This window comes from Sciurus vulgaris (genome assembly GCF_902686455.1).
Source record: "Sciurus vulgaris genome assembly, chromosome: 8".
NCBI classification, from domain to species: domain Eukaryota; kingdom Metazoa; phylum Chordata; class Mammalia; order Rodentia; family Sciuridae; genus Sciurus; species Sciurus vulgaris.
The window spans coordinates 116,149,100-116,162,489 of NC_136468.1; the positions used below are offsets into that span (position 1 = coordinate 116,149,100).

General features: G+C 49.3%; 2 long non-coding RNA genes across 2 annotated transcripts in view; one reads left to right on the plus strand and one right to left on the minus strand.

Annotated features, from left to right (window-relative positions):
* LOC306668296 overlaps positions 1-13,390 on the plus strand; it is a 547,020-nt gene that overhangs the window by 373,105 nt on the left and 160,525 nt on the right. The gene's annotated exons all lie outside the window — the stretch shown is intronic.
* On the minus strand, positions 1,553-9,429 carry LOC306668294. Its single transcript, XR_013765838.1, has 3 exons — positions 9,126-9,429; positions 2,848-2,907; positions 1,553-1,742 (listed from the first exon to the last, which is right to left on the minus strand). It is a non-coding gene; the product is annotated as an uncharacterized lncRNA (long non-coding RNA).

Here is a 13,390-nt window from a genome sequence, read left to right on the forward strand (position 1 = left end):
TCGGTAGTAAATCACACACCTCAGGGAGCATGCACTCATTCTGGTGACACAGACATTACTGCTCTTAGGCACAGACCACCAACGCTGGTGGCCACAAAGAGGTGCTCTCCAGAAGGGAGAGGACAGAGGCCGGTGGGGGCTGAGGGAGGAGGTGCTCAGGGCTGGAGGCCACGGCCTGCCTCTCCTAACTCTGAAGAGGATCAAGTAGGGTCAACTTCCCTTTCCCGGGGGGCAGGGCAGTAGAGGATGACTGCCTTGGTCCAGAGCAAAATGAGATGCTTTTTAAGGCTGGGGGCAGAGTTCAATGAAGGTTTGAGTGCTCAGTGTGTGCGAGGCCCTGGGTTCCTCCCCAGCAACCGCAAAAGAAGATGACAGGATCGCCAGACCAAGGGTTTGTTCTTTTTTTTTTTCTTTTTTCTTTCTTTCTTTTTCAAATTCCCCTTAAATCCTGAAAGGCAGGACTTCCCAAGAGTTCAAAGTCATAAGTCCCTTCCCAGGAAGTTTGCTTTACAACCTGGAAAGAATGACTCCTGTCACCTACCACTGAACTCAGAAGCATAAGAAATCACCTAAACAACCAGACACTGTGGCACACACCTGAAATACCAGCAGCTCCAGAGGCTGAGGCAGGAGGATTGCAAATTGAAGGCCAGCCTCAGCAACTTAGCAAGACCCTGTCTCAAAATAAAAAAAAATAAAAAAATAGCGAGGGTGTAGCTCGGTGGTTAAGCAGCCCTGGATTCAATCTCTAGTACCAAAAAGAGATCAGCCAAACAGACACCATCACAAAACCATAGGGCCAACACTTCTCTCGTATTCTCCCAGAACACTCTCCCATCCCAAATTCTAACCACTTTCTCGAGTCAGGTTTTTCTGTGAACTCCTGTGTATTTGAATTTTTAAAAGTTGGTCTTTTCTGTTGCTTATCTTTCATTAGTTTAATTCACAGACCCCCAATTATTAAACTTAAATCTGTAAGAGGAAATGTTTTTCATTCCTCCCAAAGGAAGAAGCTTCCTTTCACTATAACCTGCCCTCATTTAATCCTTTGGAGGTTGATGAAAATGTTCTAACAAACATGGAAGAATGGAAAACATTCTGTAATGGAAAGGGGATAGTCAGCCTGATTTTTGTGCTGCAGACTGAACTCAGGCGCAGTTCACACTGAGCAAACACTCTCCTGCTGAGCTACACCCCAGCCAGTCAAGGTGATTTACTCTAGGCCTAATGGCAAACATTACACCCTGGACTCTTGTTTCCCCTGGGGCCTGGGCTTGGCCAGGAGCAGTGACTACCTGAGGTCACAGCCAGTGTTTTCTTTATCATTCACAAACATACTGTCTGTACTCTTGGGCACCTGTGCTGGGCATCAGGGACATAAGAGTGAGCAGAATGGTCATCATGGCCTGCAGTGGGCTTTCCAGTTGAGGGCCAAAAAAAAAAAAAAAAAAAAAGTTAAAGAAGCACACAAAGAAGATACCCCCTTGGGACAAGGCCCCTTCCCTATGGTCACAGGGCTGTCAGGGGAGAAGAGGGGTCTCCAAAGAGGGGTCCCAGACTTAAGAGATGGAAAAGAATTTCAGCATATGCCAGTCAAAGGCATAGACAGGTTCATTTAGGAAAGTGGATACAGGTTCCAGGGAGAACGGGGCCATCTCCAGAGGGAGACAGCAGCCCACTGAGTGGGTGCCGATGTTCACAGGGGGCAAGTGCCCGGGCTTCGGTTTCCACTCCACTCTTCCCTGCGCTTAAGCATTACCTCTTGTTACGAGGGTCGGGGTCAAGGCTGGTGTCAGGGCCTGTCACTCAGGAGCTGGGACTGTTGCTGGTTGCTTCCTGCATTTCAGTGCTGAATGGGCACTTCCTCTGGAACTCAGTACCTTTCCCTTTATTCCCAAATTCCTATCTCAGGACCAAGTGCAGATAGGTTTCCTGCTGTTAAATAAAATTCATGAGGCCACCAATTTGCCTGAGCTCCTGTACTAGGACCCAGAGGACCAGACCAAACTGGTAAAGTTTCGGGACACGTGCCAAAACTAAATTATTTATCTGACCTTCAGAGAAATCAAGGGAGAGAATATCCAATGCCTGGACAAGTCAGTTGTAGCCTGCAGGATAAAGAAGTCCCTTGCTGTGCCTTTGCAAGGAAGGCAGCTTCGGCGTGACCAGACTGGCCTGCTCCTGTTCTGTTCCCACTTCCCCCAGCCCCTGCCTATCTGTAAATCCTGTGCCCAGGCCGGGGTTCTCCGAACCTCTTCCGGTTCCAAGGGTTGCCTGATTCACGAATTCCCTCTTGCTCAGATACACCTTTAAAACTGATTTTGTCCCAAGATTTTCTCTCTGCTTTAGGTTGGGGGAAGAGGGGAGCCCTTGCTGGCAGTGTTTGAGCTGAGTTGAATCTCAAGAAGATGTGGGACAGCAGGAGAGGCTGTGTGGCAGGCCAGAATGAGGGGTGGCTCCATGACCCAGCCCCGAGCTGCCTGCTGATGCTGAGGCCTCAGCTCCTGTGACCCCAATAGAGCAGGGCCTTTCAGATGCCCAATGTTGGAAAATGAATCCAGGGCTGGGGACACGGCCCAGGTAGAGTGCTTGAATAGCATGCACCACTGGGATGGGGAATCCAGCATAGGAGGCTTTATTGGAAAGGATTATTGATTATTGCAAGGGAGGTGGGGGAAGTGCTACTGCAATGGAAAAATCCTCTGAATTTGAGGTCTGCAAGTGCCTCTGGTTAGATAGAAGGCTAGCTCTTACAGGAGGGCTGAAGGCCTGGGAGCAACCAGGCGTGGGGAATGCATGAGGGTGGCTGGTGGGGACAGATCAGACAGCTCCAGCCAGGGGGCTCACCTGTGAGGGGCTCTGGAAGAGGCTGTATCTGGCTCATGGGAGGCCAGGCTGAGCTCAGGCCTGCAAGAAGGAGATGTATGTGATGGGAAGTTCCATTGACAAGTACCTTGTGTCCATTTATCAGTGGGGACCACAGTTCCACTAATCACGTATAAGACCCATGGGAATCTGGAGGGTCACAAGCTAACAGGTAGGTGGGGCATCCATGGTCTCCTCTAAGTCAAGCCACCAAAACTGTACCCAAAGCCCACAGAGGGTGCAGTGGTATTTCTTGACCATCTCCCCTTTCAGGGGGTGGGGTGCTGGTAAAATCCAACAGGGCCAGGGTCCCTTTTTGTTCAAGAGGGAGTTGAGCAACTTAAAGGAAACCCAAGTATCCTGAGAGGGAAAAGCAGGGCAACACTGGGTTTCAGCCCAGAGAGTCCAAGAGCGGGCTCACACTCCTCTCAGCAACTGTGAAAGTCATTCAGGCCTCACTGACCCAGGCTGCTAGGTGAAGTACAGAACCAACCAATTATATTTTGAGTTTCAGCTATTTTTTAGTATAGACATGCCTCGTGCAATATTTAAGATTCAAACTACAAAAATTATTGTTCATTTGAAATTCAAATTGAACCACGTGTCTTGTACTTGTATCTGCTAAATCTGACAACCCTGTCTTGACTGGATCTCAAAGCTACTCTAAAAACCCTTCTTTAGCTTTCTCTCTCCTGAACACCCTCTCTTCACTGGAGCTGCTCCACACCCCACTTCTCTTCAAAAGTACCAGGCTCAGCTCCTTCCTTCTGTCTTCAGGACCCTCCTTTCCAGCCCCATCCCAGGTACACCAGGCAGAGCAGAGCTTCCTTCCGTGGAGAGGCCTGTGTGCGCTGGGATCAAACATAGGGCTGAGCTATGTGGCCAAAGCCTTAGAGCAAAGATCCTAAGGAACATCACTGGAGTGTTGCTTTCTGTGCTGTGGAGACAGAAACTGGGCCTTGCACTTGCTAGATGAGCACTCTACCACTGAGCCACACCCCGGCTCTTGCTTTCATAAATGCCCTGTGCCTCCTTGGGAAGCATTGCTCATATTTTCTCATATGCAGTTCTCACAGTAACTGCAGAGGGTGAATGTGAAGCCCATCTCACCAATGAGGAAATGGAGACTCAGGTCTGGTGACCTAGAGTTCCTCACCCAGGCTTGCAGCAAAACTAAGATTTGAACTTTGAATAGAATATCCAAGTCTATCGCAATCTGGTAAAAATGCAGCTCACAAGCATTCCCAAGGGTGGTCAGTGACAAGGGCCTTTGACAAGTCCTTCCACCTTTCCTGGCAAAGTAGCCACTTGCATGAGCTCCATGACAACTGTCCTCCTTCCTACCAGAATATAATTAGACACATCTAATCTATAATCTTGTTTGTGCCAGACGTGTCACGCCAGGCACAGTGTTGTACTTCCCATGAGAGGCCATGTCCGGCCTTCCAGGTAGCCATGCCCTTTCTGGAGGGCCAGCGGGGCAGTGGTCTGGGTGATTTAGATGGTCCTCAGTTCGCGGTCTCCAAGATCACCAGTGATGAAAGGTGGTTAGAAACAGTCTGGCTTTCTATTTTTCTGAGTCTCTCAATACTGAGCAGACAGGAGTCAACTCCAGCCTTGGTAATCATGTCGCGTGAGGGCAAACACAGACTAAAACATAAAGGTCAGCCTCTTCCCCTTAAACAAAAGGGAAGAGATTTCCCCACCTGGCCTCCACCTCTTTTCTTCCAGAGCTTCCCTTTCTGGAAAAAAAAAGTGCACACTTTTTTTAGTGACTGAACAAGTCTCTCCCAGGCCCATAGCTCATGGCTCACCATCTTTCCTCCAGGATCCCAGAGCCACCTCTTAGAACCCTTATTGCCCAGGAAGCCAGACCTTTCCTGGGATATGGGCCTGACTTCGGCCACTCCTGACCACTTCCTCTGAGTCCACCCAGCAGGTGATTTCTTTCCACCTCCGCCAGCCCATTAGCAGGCTGCCGTGATGCTGCTGTGTGCTGGTTTAATGTGTATTCCTTGAGATTGTTTTCCTTCCCTCTGACCTTCCTAGAGAGGCTTTCTGGACTGGGAGTTTTAAGTACACTTCACCAACAGGGGACTGGTTTTGTTCAGTAATCAGCAAGGTCTCTGGAGGCTCCTCGTCATGTCTGGCTGCACCTACATCAACTAGAGGCCTCAGAGACTCAAGCACACACAGTACAGAGCCCAGGTGACCAGACTACAGGGGATCATGACCTCTGAGGCCCCTGCTGGGAAATTTCCCTTATTCAGGAAGCACCAGTGAGTCCATCAACAAGGCCAGTGGCCAGGATGGTGCGTGGCCTACACCTGGGAAATGACAGGGCTGCCCTCACTGAGTTGGCCTGGAGTGGAGACAACTGGGACTCTCAGGCCTGAGATCTAAAGAACTGCTCCTTGGTAAGATGCCCAGGAGACTCTCCCACATCAGACAAAGAATGAAACAAGGCGGGCCTTCTGAACAGAGAGGTAACCAAGGCAGTTATGTTGTCTGGTCAAAATGAGGGACAATAAAGATCAGTCTAAGCCAGGCTGTAACAGGGCCCTTCCTACCTGGTCTAATTTATAAAACTTCCTTCTGAGAAGAGACTGGCAAGATCCCTAAGTTTTCAGGGAAACCCGTTACCCACCCAGTCAGCTGGTTGTTAGAGCTTTTAGCTGGTCATCCTTTTTGTATTTAGCTTGGTAAGTCAAACTTTTAATTTTCCTATAAAAAATCCCCACTGAAACATAAGCTTCTCAATTGGTCCATTCAAGACTGTGACAAAACCCAGGGCCTCGCACGTGCCAGGCCAGCCTCTACAGCTGAGCTCCACCCCCCAGGTCTTTCTATTTTTTATTCTGAGACAAGGTCTTGCTCAGTTGCCCAGGCTGGCCTTGAATCTCCAATCCTCCTGCCTTGGCCTCCCAAGTAGCTGGGATTACAGGGTGCTTACTGTGCCTGGCTGTAATAAGACTTTTAACACAAACTCATAATTAAATTGCCTGGGAAGTCTCTTTTTATGCCTCTAAGAAAAAACTGAAATGGACAGATTACTTAATGTGATTGACTTGATACAAAGCCATGCTAAGGTCTGGGAAAAATTAGCAAGAGGTTCAAAGGCAGCCCAGCTGAAGAAAAAAACAAAATGGAAGGGGAAAACATGGAGGGAAAACAAGAGGAAGCACGGAGGCCCCGTCGCACGGGCGGGGGAGGTCTGCAATGTATAACGACGCAAGCTCCAAATGCAGACTGCGACAGATTATAACAGGAAGTCAAGTCACAGGATGATGGCACTGGGGCCTGGGAAGGGGAGAAGGGTGCTTGGGGACAGCTCTGTCCAAACCCATCAGAAAGGAAGCTGGCAGGCACGAACAAAGATGAGTCAAGAAGAGCCCTACGTGCCCCTGTGCCAGAGGCTAAGCTGCGTGGAAAAATAAAGTAAAAGCAGTGCCAAGCTGGGGAACGTGAAGCCTTATCTCCTTTTAAACTCTTCTTTTTATCTTCCCCATCAACTTTCAAAAGGGCGAAGGTTTTTGGAACAAAGATGGTGTGTACATCAGCAAAGGTACCTGGGAGGGACCTCTGGATTTGTGGGGCTTCACCTGTGACTGTCTTTTTTTTTTTTTTTTAATATTTTTGGTTGTAGATGGACACAATGCCTTTATTTATGCGGTGCTGAGAATTAAACATAGTGCCTCACACATGCTAAGCAAGCGCTCTACCACTGAGCCACAACCCCAGGCCCCATGACTGTCTTGATAAGAGATGGCAAGCAAGCTTGCCAACAGCCTCATGTCGGAACTACAATTAGAGAAATCTCCCAGGTGGGGACGCCCCTGTGCAGAAGGCAGGAAGGGTGGCGAGCCCTCAGGGGAGTCAGCCCTGGAACCTGGGCCTTGGTTCAGCTAAAGGAGGACTGTTGTCGGAAAGGAATTCAGAGTCATGCTTTAATTCAACACACCAACCTAAATGTTTCGCTGTCCAGAACAAATAATTGTTTTATGTGAACCATGAAAAGCCCAAACAGGCTTCCACTTGTGAGGATTATAGAAGGTGCTTTTTGTAGTCCTGTTAGCAACTTAAATAACAATTTAAATGGAAGAAACAAATCTACTCTTAAGTGCACACAGGATTGTCACCCTCAAGGAGATGGTGCAGAGGAGGAAGCAGCCCAGGACAAGGCAATGGGACCAAGTGGGGCGCCAGGCAAGGCCCCTGCCCTGGGGATGGGAGGTCTCTTATCTTTGTGGACATGGTGAAGCGACAGGTCTTCATGAGGAGGTGGGGTGTGCGGTAAGCTGTTGCCTGTCATATTCACAGGACCGTTCCCATGTCACTTATCTCCTGGGCCCAGTGAACTCCTACAGTTGCCCCAAGAGAGATGGTGCTCCCCATGCTGGGATCTGGGGGCTCTCTCAATGGGCATGTCTGTTAGCACAGGAAATATTTCCCACTAACTACTGTATTAGGGGAAGAAAGGCCCTGCCAAGATGGGCACAGAGGAGTCTGAGCTCCTGATGCTCCCTGAGGAAGAGCCCAGGCTTCCCCTTCCTGCACACAAGGCCCTGAAGACCCCACCAAGACGCCCCACAGAACCCTCTGGTTCTCCTGTTCCAGCCCGGCTGTACCTGCAGCCCCCTCTGCGTGGGGGCCTCTTCCTGCCACCTCATAAATTACTCTCTTAGCATCTTGCTAAATGTCATCTCCCCAGCTATTTCCTGGCCACCTCACCTAAAATTGCAAACCCGACTCCTTCACAGCCTAGTAGCTTTCTTTTCTTCACAAATTATGATTTATTTCCTATTTTCCTATGCTGGGACAGATGTTCCGAGGGTGGAGAGTTGGTTTTGCTCCACTGTAGCCTAATGCAACTGGCAGTAAGTGCTCAATTACACATTTGTTTAATCCATCAGAAAGCTGTTAACCAGGCCCAGAGGGCATACAGCACTCTACTTAAGTGATACTTACAGAACTGCCGGTCTCTCCCACGTGCAACAGCCCTCTCTTGGTGCATGACAACCAGCAATCTAAACCACAGCGGCTCCGTGCAAACTCTGCTGTCTTGATATGTACCTTTCGAGTATGAGCAATGTTGGCCTGAGATACTGGCAAGTCCTTAAAATGCTGGTGTCGCAGTGCTGGATTCCTCACCAGAGACACTTTCCCTGTGAGTAACCCACCAGCTGGCACTGGGAATGTTCTGCAGGGACAGAAACATTACAGCATGCTCCTGTCCCCATGTGCCTGAGCAGAATGCAGTTATTCCAGGGCATGATCAACACTTCTCGAGAACTGTGCATAACTGGGGCCAACAGATGGATTCCTAAGCAAGAGCCCCACCCTGCAGATCAATCTTCTGCATAACTTTCTGATGAAAAAAAAAAAAAAAAATGTGTTGGCTTTAAAAAAAAAACTCAACTTGTGTACTTTGTTTCCAGAGAGCAGTCTGGTATAGGATTCACACCCCCTAGTGGACAGAGAGAAGCTCACAGTCCTGACTAGAACCGCTTTAGTTTAGGTTTTACACTTTTTCGGATTATAAACCAGTTATGCCCCACAGTGATCTCTAATATTTGAAAACAGTTTTCTTTTTATTTCTTTGTAACACTGGGTAATAAAACCAGGTTCACTAAGCTACACCCCCAATCCTTTTTAAATTTTGAGACAGGGTCTCACTAAGTTGCTGCGGTTGGCCTCGAACTTTCCATCCTCCTCCTCAGGCCCCCGAGTCGCTGGGATTACAGGCATGAGCATCCAGGACACACTGCCACCCACTTTAAACACGTAAACTGAAACCGATCCTCAGTCATGGCTAGGCCCGCAGGGGCAGAATCCAAGAAAGAACAGAAACTGACCAAGGAGCAGGAGATGGGTGGGAACCTTCCAGGCCACCACTCTGGGTGTCTTGGGCCTCCCCCAGTGGAGTCTGGACTTCCCTCCCACCACCCACCAGGTCATAGGAGCCCATGACTATTCAAGAGAACTAATGAAGACTACCATCAGGGCCACAGGACAGTCACAGAGAAAGTTCGCAGAGGAAGTTCAACACTAACTCACCTTGGGGCAGCACCTTGGCTGAGGAGAATAGGACAGGAGGCAAAGGCCAGCAGGCGTGGAGGCTTGTGGGGAGACCCATGGCTCAGCTCAGCTGTCCACATTGTGTCAGTCATTCTCCCCTTGCCCTTCTTCCCTGCTCTTGGCACTCTTGCACCCTAAGAAGTCCCAGCCCTAACAGAGGACTCAGGGGACGCTGCTGCTACCTGGAAGAAGCGCTGGCGGTCTTGGATGGCTCCCCAGCACCAGCAGCTGGCTTCCTGCAGCCACTGAGTGAGCCCACACGCCCAGAGGACCAGCACCTCCAGGCAAACTGCCCAACAAGACTGCACCAGCTCCAGGAACGCGCCTGTGTGTGGCCACTGCCGCGTCTTCACACTACGAGACTGACAAGGCACGCCTGGAGCCACCACAATCGATATTCTGCATGCAGGAAAAAGACCCCCCCCACACCAGAATGAGTCACTAACAGGCTGCCAAGATGGTCTATTCACACGCATCAACATAGGACTGCTGGAATTAATATTGTCAAAATGGCCATACTACCAAAAGTGCTATACAGATTCAATGCAATTCCAATTAAAATCCCAATGATGTACCTTAAAGAAATAGAGCAAGCAATCTTGAAATTCATCTGGAAGAATAAGAAACCCAGAATAGCTAAAACAATCCTTAGCAGGAAGAATGAAGCAGGGGGTATCACAATACCAGAACTTCAACTATACTACAAAGCAGTAGTAACAAAAACGGCATGGTATTGGCACCAAAATAGACAGGTAGATCAATGGTACCGAATAGAGGACACGGACACAAACCCAAATAAATACAATTTTCTCATACTAGACAAAGGGGCCAAAAATATGCAATGGAGAAAAGATAGCCTCTTCAACAAATGGTGCTAGGAAAACTGGAAATCCATATGCAACAGAATGAAACTAAACCCCTATCTCTCACCCTGCACAAAAATCAACTCACAATGGATCGAGGACCTCAAAATCAGACCAGAGATCTTGCATCTTATAGAAGAAAAAGTAGGTCCAAATCTTCAACAGGTCAGCTTAAGATCAGACTTCCTTAACAGGACTCCCATAGCACAAGAAATAAAAGCAAGAATCAATAACTGGGACAGATTTCAAACCAAAAAGCTTTCTCTCAGCAAAGGAAACTATCAGCATGCGAAGAGAGAGCCTACAGAGTGAGAGAATATCTTTGCCCCTCATACTTCAGATAGAGCACTAATTTCCAGAATATATAAAGAACTCAAAAAAACTCTACATGAAGAATACAAATAACCCAATCAACAAATGGGCTAAGGATATGAACAGATGCTTCACAGAAGAAGATCTACAAGCAATCAACAAACATATGAAAAAATGTTCACCATCTTTAGTAATAAGAGAAATGCAAATCAAAACTACACTAAGATTCCATCTCACCCCAATTAGAATGGCTATTATTAAGAACACAAGCAACAATAGGTGTTGGAGAGGATGTGGGGGAAAAAGGTACACTCATACATTGCTGGTGGGGCTGCAAATTAGTGCAGCCACTCTGGAAAGCAGCGTGGAGATTCCTTAGAAAACTTGGAATGGACCCACCATTTGACCCAGCTATCCCACTCCTTGGCCTATACCCAAAGGACTTAAAATCAGCATACTACAGAGATACAGCCACATCAATGTTCATAGCTGCTCAATTCACAATAGCCAGATTGTGGAACCAACCTAGATGTCCTTCAGTTGATGAATGGATAAAGAAACTGTGATATATATATATATATATATATATATATATATATATATATATATATATAATGGAATATTACTCAGCTATAAAGAATAATGAAATTATGGCATTTGCAGGCAAATGGATGAAATTGGAGAATATCATGCTAAGTGAGATAAGCCAATCTCAAAAATCCAAAAGGCAAATGATCTCACTGATAAGCGGATGATGACACATAATGAGGGGTGGGAGGGGGGCAAGAATGGAGGAAGGAGGGACTGTATAGAGGGAAAAGAGGGGTGGAAGGGGTGGGAGGGGGGCAAGAATGGAGGAAGGAGGGACTGTATAGAGGGAAAAGAGGGGTGGAAGGGGTGGGAGGGGTGGGAGGGGGGGAAGGAAAAAATAACAGAATGAGTCAAACATCATTACCCTGTGTAAATGTATGATTACGCAAATGGTATGCTGTTACTCCATGTACAAACAGAAACAACATGTATCCCATTTGTTTACAATAAAAATAAATTTTTAAAAATGGGACTGCTGTTTCAGTAGGTGTCAAGTCTCAAAGCACAGCTTAGGCGCCCAGACCTCGGCTCCCTGCCTTGACGGCACGCGGGCACCTTCCTGCTCAAGACAGCACCTGTCAAGGCCCCAGGACTTTCCTAACTGCAGCCAAGAAACTCAAAGCTAGAGAACTGACATGCTCTGAGAGCAGGAAACACAACCCAGCGAGCAGGCCCGTGTCCCACCAGAATGAGTCACACAACCTGCTCACCTCAGCCCCTGGGAGAGTTATCATCACCATCACCGACCCCATCTTACTTAAGTAATCAAGGCACATGCAAGTGATCTGCCGAGGTCACACAGCAGCTGGTGTGGAGCTGGGATCTGCTCCACACCACATTCTACCTCAGTGCCGAGGTCCTTAGTGGGTCACCCAAACTAAACACCCAAACTGTCCACAGGGGGCTGCCTCGCTCTGCCTTCAGGTTACCGGTCAACTGCCACAAACCCACTGAAGGTTTACCTCATGAGACTGAAATTCTATTCCTGGCCGTGGGTGGACAGAGTCTCTAGGAGTTGAGTTGGACAAGACAGGGGCAGGCAGGGGACCATGAAGTCGCAGTTCAAAGAGCAGGTTCATAAAAAGGAACGCAAGCAGATACCATAAGACAGAGGTCCAGGACAAACCTCCACTGCTATGATGGTCCCCATGTGGGGACAGCATGTGGCCAGATGTCTGCACTACATGCAAAACCAGGAACACGCAGCCAGAACATGGGCTGGCAGAGGCAAGTCGTTCACGTAACAGATGACCAAGCATTCCGATGCCAAGCGTCTCCCATCCCTACGACGCTCCTCGAATGTGTGACTGGGGACAGGAAGGGAGGTGATGGTCATGGTTCTGGTCTTGCTGGGGATTCCTGGGACAGGGGTGGAGAGGAACAAAGTGGTGGGGTCCTCCCAGAGAAGAGTCTCCCACCTGTGCATTCCTTAAACCCCAGACTCCAACCAGTGAGCTTCCCAGAAGGAACGGGGCCGTCATCAAGCAGAGAGAGACCTTTGCTAGACTATTGGGTTTTTGCGTTTTTGAGATGAGGTCTCAGTATATGGCCCAGGCTGGCCTTGAACTCCTGTCCTCAGCCTCCTGAGTACCTGGAACTACTTCTTGCCCTTGAAGCTGGAGAGGGACAGTCCCTATTTAGCTAGGGTGACGCTTCCAGGAGCAGGAAGGCAGTCCTGGGCAGGTGAAGACGGGTGTCTGTTCTGTGTCTGTGCCCCCTGGTGGTGGCTCTTGGAGGTGCTAAACATGCCATCAGAAGCCCACCAGACCCACATCTGCATGGATCCCTGCCACCTGCTGAACAGAGTCCAAAGGATGGCTTTTCCTCCTCCTTTCCCATTTCTACTCCATTAGGAAAAAAAAAAAAAAAAAAAAACCAGCAAGTCCTATTTCGCCCCAAAGAGTTAGTAACTCGTGGAGAAGCGTGCGGAGAAAGGATCCATGGGCCCTTTCCCAGCCCAGCAGCCCGCCCCCACCCTCTGCAGGCTGTCCCTAGCCTCTATTTCAGCACGTGGTGCCTGAGGCCGTCCGGAGCCCCGCCCCATCTGCCCGTCCTTCTGACTGCCCGCTGTGTCCTCGCCTCCTCCCCACCCTGACACCCCTGTCTGGCTGTTCTGCTCAGCCCTGCCCCCAGACACCCCACCCGTCTCCCTTCCGCAGAGCCCGCCGCCTCCCGGGCTCTGCTGTTTGTGGGGCTGGAGAGCAAGGCCAGGTGGCCGCTGGACTCGGGAGGCGTGTCCAGAGTGCCTTTCTTTCCAAAGGGTTGCCTCTGATACTGAGTAAGCCTGGCTCCGATTACATGCAGGGACAGAGGCGCCTCTTGCACTGGTCATGATGGTGAGGAGGAGGAGGAGCCCCCAGAGCAGCAGGAGTACTCAGGCGAGGTCAGCGAGGGGTCTCTGCTCGTCTTCATGAGAGCTCTTTATCCCTGTTAGTGGAGTGTTTGGGGGGGACAGAGGGCTCTGGCAAACCCTGTGGCCCCGAGTGGCTGAGTGTCCTCCCTCCCTCAGAGGCTGAGGGTTCAGTGGGGCAGCAAGCCCTGAATTCTGATGCAAAGCAAGGGAGGGAGGGCCTGCCTGGAGGTCACAGCTTGTGCAGTCGCTCGTTCACCCTCAGAGCACCCTGGGAGTTAGCTGATCTTGAGCTTGCTTGTCATTCATTGCAGGCCAAAAGGCTAAGCGA